Source organism: Nycticebus coucang, chromosome 5 (assembly GCF_027406575.1).
Source record: "Nycticebus coucang isolate mNycCou1 chromosome 5, mNycCou1.pri, whole genome shotgun sequence".
In the NCBI taxonomy this organism is placed as follows: domain Eukaryota; kingdom Metazoa; phylum Chordata; class Mammalia; order Primates; family Lorisidae; genus Nycticebus; species Nycticebus coucang.
This window is the reverse complement of record NC_069784.1, coordinates 36,498,833-36,504,694: the sequence shown is the minus strand read 5'-3', so window position 1 is coordinate 36,504,694 and position 5,862 is coordinate 36,498,833.

The window sequence follows — 5,862 nt, the reverse complement described above, 5'->3', positions numbered from 1 at the left end:
AAATTCCTGGGTGCAAGCGAATCTCTTGCCTCAGCCTCCCAACTAGCTGAAACTACAGGCACCCACCACAACACACGGCTATTTTTAGAGACAGAGTCTCACTCTTGATCAGGCTGGTCTCACACTTGTGAGCTCAGGCAAACCACGGCCTAGGTCTCCCAGAGTGCTAGGATTACAGGCATAAGCCACCTACCACTCCCGGCCTGTCATCAGCCTTTTCTTATTTCTCCACAGTACTTAACACTATCTGAAATTATCTCATTTGCTTTCTGTATACTGTCAGTCTTCTGTGACTGGAGAGTATGTTCCTTGAGTGCATAGCCCATATCCACCATTTTTATGATCATGTCCCAATGTATAGAAGAGGGCCTGACACATGGTAAACTTTCAATAGATATTTGGTACATAGTACTGAATAAATTAAAAATAACTAAAATTCTCTTACTTTATATAATTATTTTTTATTATTGTAAGACTTTTATTTGATGAAATAATCATGCTGGCCAACAAAGTTGTTATAGGCCCATGGAAAATAACTTTAGAAATAAATTCCTAAAATGGGGTGAGTTAAGTAGGGGGAAGGTTCTGGCAAGGACTCGGCAGCATGTACCTTTGTCAACCACACCTACATTCAAAAGTCTAGAGGCAAGGCTTAGAGTCATGGTTTAATGAAGACCTAAAAAACCCTGTGTCCTTTCTGTCTTTCAAGAAAAGTAAAGAAAAATGAGTATAGATTCATTTTTAATTTTATTATATGGGGTGGGGCTTTTTGTTTACTCCTAGCCAAAGGACTTACATAACTGATGCCAATTATGTTACTAAAAAACATGAATGCTGATAACAAAATATGATATATATAGTAAGCAGCATAATTAAAAAATAAACTATAAAGGGCTGATGCAATGTAGTGTGACCTCCTTCACCTGACAGCCAGGTAGTGAAGTCTCACACTCAAAAATTCTGATTTAAAACAACTAACTGGGGCTTGTCATCAGTCATTTTGGTGAATGATCCAGTTGTTACAGTTGAAAACCACCAATCTACGTCAGCCTCTTCCTAGTTGAAAACATAACTCAGACTCAGGATATTTTTACACATTTTCTGTGCATTTTTATTGACTTTTGTATTGGAATTTTTCAAGATTGAAAAAAATTAGTTATACCCAGTTATAAAAACCTGATAATAAAAATTAGACAGACATGTTTCTTAAAGTTTATTAGATTATGTTTCTTATACATAATCTAATATAGTTATAACTTTTCATTTAATCAATGTGTGAGTACAGGGGGTGGAGATAAGATGGCTGACTATAGCCAGCTTTCCACAGAGGCTCACATCCAGAAGGAGAGTTAAAGGACAGAAATTTAGAAAGTAACCTTGTGGATTAGAGCTTCACCAAGAGAGCAGGTTGAAGAATGCACATCAACCCCGCTGAGGTGAGCTACGACCCCAAGGATACAAACAAAAGGTACAAAATCCATCACCCAGCAGACGGGAGTGCCCTCCCCCATGAGAACGGCTTGGAGTGCCCCACAAACAAATGAGCAGAGTTCAAAGGCCCTCCCACTACACTCCATGGGAGAGACCCTCTAAAACTGGACCTACCTCCCCTACTAGGGTGCCATGGTGTTCTGTTGCCAGGCATAAAACTGTATATATTCTATACCTGCAGTTCTGAGCTCCCAGCACTCCCCTCCACTCTCACTCTGAGGTCTGGAGTCCTGTCCTCCAGGAGTCCAGATTCTTGGGTGATTTGTTGAGGGATGTGGATGGGGCCTGGACCTCAGCTAGTCAGTGCCGGTTCTGCGGCATGGGAGTGAGGAGAAGACAGTAGGCTGAGAGGGAACCACGCCGGAGCGGCGGTGCCCGGAGGTGCAGAGTAGCAGCCATTTTTGGCAACATAGGGCTCATCCCAGGATATTCTGAAGCCACACCCCCTGTCTTCCTGTGCAACCAAAGGAGGCTGGGCATTGTCTCAGGTGGCAACAACTGTGGAACAGATCTGGGACTGAAACACAGGCCCCATGAGTAAAGGGTTTGCCTGAGGTGGTTCCAGCCTGGGTGGAGCTCGGGGACTAGAAAATGCACACACAGAGCTGGGAAATTCCCAGGGGACCACTGATCCAGAGGACCACTTTACTGAGCTTAAGATGCACCCAGCCCTCAGGGGATCGTCAGCCTATAGACAAAGGAAGGCAGGAGGCTAGAACTGACAGCTGACCGGGCTGGGAATACAAACCTGCAGGAGCAAAGACAGGGCCTGAGGCACAGGTTCTGGGAACTCAGAACAGCTTCTCTTCTCCAGGGGAATTTAGCAGGGACAGAAACAAATTCCCGCAAAGTTGTTCTCTTCTATTCCATCAGTAACATCAATCAGGGGTGGGGCTGGAAATGAATGAACACCCCCAGCCTCCATCAAGCGCCAAAGGTTGTCAGGCCTCACCTCCCTCTGCTGGATAGAGGCAGAGCGCAATGACCTGGCTGAGCAGATATAGATATCCTTGTGATTCAGGCAGGTACAAACCCCTGGAGTATCTGCTCATTGGAGGCAACTGGGTCACAGCCCTGCGGGGCTATCAGTGACTGGGTGTAACAGAGGTCCAAGGTGGGGAAGGAGGCATCAACCTTCCCAGACTAATCTATTTGCTGGGTGGGTCCTCCTGACTTCACGGAGCACTGGAGCAAGTCATATTTGGGTTATCAGCAGATCCCCGCGATCCAGTTGCCAGAGATGTTTTAAACTCTCCCAGCTGAGACAGGTGCTGACTGAGACAATTGATTTGGACCTTTATTTTTTTTTATTTTTTTTATTTTAAAACTTTTCTTTTTTTTTTTTTATTAAATCATAACTGTATACAATGATATGATTATGGGGCATCATACACTGACTTCATAAACCATTTGACACATTTTTATCACAGTGGTTAGCATAGCCTTTCCGGCGTTATCTCAGTTACTGTGCCAAAACATTTACATTCTACATTTACCAAGTTTCGCAAATACCCCTGTAATATGCACCACAGGTGTGATCCCACCGATTCCCCTCCCTCTACCCACCCCCCCTTTCCCATTTCCCCCTATTGTTAAGTTGTAGCTGGGTTATAGCTTTCATGTGAGAGTCCCAAATTAGTTTCATAGTAGGGCTGTGTACATTGGGTATTTTTTCTTCCATTCTTGGGATACTTTACTAAGAAGAATATGTTCCAGCTCCATCCATGTAAACATGAAAGAGGTAAAGTCTCCATCTTTCTTTAAGGCTGCATAGTATTCCATGGTATACATATACCACAATTTATTAATCCATTCGTGGATCGATGGGCACTTGGGCTTTTTCCATGACTTAGCTATTATGAATTGGGCTGCAATAAACATTCTGGTACAAATATCTTTGTTATGTTGTGATTTTTGGTCTTCCGGGTATATGCCCAGCAGAGGAATTACAGGATTGAATGGCAGATCTATTTTTAGATCTCTGAGTGTTCTCCATATATCTTTCCAAAAGGAATGTATTAATTTGCATTCCCACCAGCAGTGCAGAAGTGTTCCCTTTTCTCCGCATCCACGCCAACATCTCTGGTCTTGAGATTTTGTGATATAGGCTAGTCTCATTGGAGTTAGATGATATCTCAAAGTAGTTTTGATTTGCATTTCTCTGATGATTAAAGATGATGAGCATTTTTTCATATGTCTGAAGGCCGTGCGCCTGTCTTCTTCAGAGAAGTTTCTCTTCAAATCCCTTGCCCAGCCTGCGATGGGATCCCTTGTTTTTTTCTTGCTGATGCGTTTGAGTTCTCTGTGGATTCTGGTTATTAAACCTTTGTCAGAGATATACCCTGCAAATATCTTCTCCCATTCTGAGGGCTGTCTGTTTGCTCTGCTTACTGTGTTCTTAGCTGTGCAGAAGCTTTTTAGTTTGATCAAGTCCCAGTAGTGTATTTTTGAAGCTGCTTCAATTGCCCGGGGGGTCCTCCTCATGAAATACTCACCCAGACCAATTTCTTCAAGGGTTTTCCCTGCATTCTCCTCTAGTGTTTTTATAGTTTCATGTCTTAAGTTTAAATCTTTAATCCAATGAGAGTCTATCTTAGTTAATGGTGAAAGGTGTGGGTCCAATTTCAGTCTTCTGCAGGTTGCCAGCCAGTTCACCCAGCACCATTTGTTAAATAGGGAATCTTTTCCCCACTGAATGTTTTTAATTGGCTTGTCAAAAATCAAATAGCGGTAAGTAGCTGGATTCATCTCTTGGTTCTCTATTCTGTTCCAGATATCTACTTCTCTGTTTTTGTGCCAATACCATGCTGTTTTGATCACTATCGATTTGTAGTAAAGTCTGAGGTCTGGTAGTTTGATTCCTCCTGTTTTGTTTTTATTTCTGAGTAATGTCTTGGCTATTCGAGGTTTTTTCTGATTCCATATAAAACGAAGTATTGTTTTTTTAAGATCTTTAAAATATGACAGTGGAGCTTTAATAGGGAGTGCGTTGAAATTATATATTGCTTTGGGTAGTATGGACATTTTGATAATGTTGATTCTTCCTAGCCATGAGCATGGTATGTTTTTCCATTTGTTAACATTTTCAGCTATTTCTTTTCTTAGAGTTTCATAGTTCTCTTTATAGAGATCTTTCACGTCTTTTGTTAGGTAAATTCCCAAATATTTCATCTTCTTTGGCACTACTGTGAATGGGATAGAGTCCTTAACTGCTTTTTCAATTTGACTGTTGTTGGTGTATATAAAGGCTACCGATTTATGGATGTTGATTTTGTAACCTGAGACACTGCTGTATTCCTTGATCACTTCTAGGAGTTTTGTAGTAGAGTCCCTAGTGTTTTCCAGATACACAATCATATCATCTGCGAAGAGCGAGAGTTTGATCTCTTCTGACCCTATATGGATACCCTTGATCGCCTTTTCTTCCCTAATTGCGGTGGCTAAAACTTCCATTACAATGTTGAAAAGCAATGGAGACAATGGGCAGCCTTGTCTGGTTCCTGATCTGAGTGGAAATGATTCCAATTTAACTCCATTCAATATGATATTGGCTGTGGGTTTGCTGTAGATAGCCTCTATCAGTTTAAGAAAAGTCCCTTCTAGACCAATTTTCTTGAGTGTTCTGATCATGAAGGGATGTTGGATATTATCAAAAGCTTTTTCTGCATCAATTGAGAGAATCATATGGTCTTTGTTTTTTAATTTGTTTATGTGCTGAATTACATTTATAGATTTACGTATATTGAACCAGCCTTGAGACCCTGGGATAAAACCCACTTGGTCATGATGTATAATTTGTTTGATGTGTTGCTGGATTCTGTTTGTTAGGATCTTGTTGAATATTTTTGCATCTATATTCATTAGTGATATTGGTCTATAATTTTCTTTTCTTGTTGGGTCTTTTCCTGGTTTGGGGATCAGGGTGATGTTTGCTTCATAGAACGTGTTAGGTAGTCTTCCTTCTTTTTCTACATTTTGGAACAGGTTGAGTAATATAGGTACTAATTCCTCTTTAAAGGTTTGGTAGAATTCTGACGTAAAACCATCTGGTCCCGGGCTTTTCTTTTTAGGGAGGTTTTGTATAGTTGATGCTATTTCTGAACTTGATATGGGTCTGTTCAACATTTCCACTTGATTCTGGTTAAGTCTTGGAAGATGGCGTGCTTCCAAGTATCGGTCTATTTCCTTCAGATTTTCATATTTCTGAGAATAAAGTTTCTTGTAATATTCATTAAGGATTTTTTGGATTTCTGATGAGTCTGTGGTTATTTCGTCTTTGTTGTTTCTGATTGATGATATTAGAGATTTTACTCTTTCTTTCCTGATTAGGTTGGCCAGAGGTTTATCTATTTTATTGACCTTTTCAAAAAA